This window comes from Buceros rhinoceros, unplaced genomic scaffold (assembly GCF_000710305.1).
Source record: "Buceros rhinoceros silvestris isolate BGI_N320 unplaced genomic scaffold, ASM71030v1 scaffold41738, whole genome shotgun sequence".
NCBI lineage: Eukaryota > Metazoa > Chordata > Aves > Bucerotiformes > Bucerotidae > Buceros > Buceros rhinoceros.
Genome location: NW_010425912.1, coordinates 1873 through 2273, shown reverse-complemented (window position 1 = coordinate 2273; position 401 = coordinate 1873).

The following is a 401-nucleotide window of genomic DNA, read 5'->3' as shown; positions in this document are numbered from 1 at the left end:
GTTTTAGTGGTTGACTTTAATTCTGCACTGCGCTTTTACTACAAGGATATAAAGAATAAATAGCAGATACTCTTCATTTACATAGGATTAAGTCATTCAAACTGTTCTCTCTATTTACAATAACATTGTGCTCTAGGCGTTTATTCTTTTTTATTTTAAATCTAAAGTCCGTAAGGAAAAAGAAAGAAACTTCACACACACGCTTTCCGAATAATGGAAAATAGCTTTAAAACGTTTTCTTATCAAAAAGTTTGGTTTGTATTTTTAGATCCTTTTATTAAAAAACAAAAACAAAAACAAAACCACAAAACACACACACACAAAAACCCCAACAAAAAAACCTACTTCGCCAAAGCGAAGCAACTTCTCTCTGGAATATAAATACCAAAAAAAAAAAACAA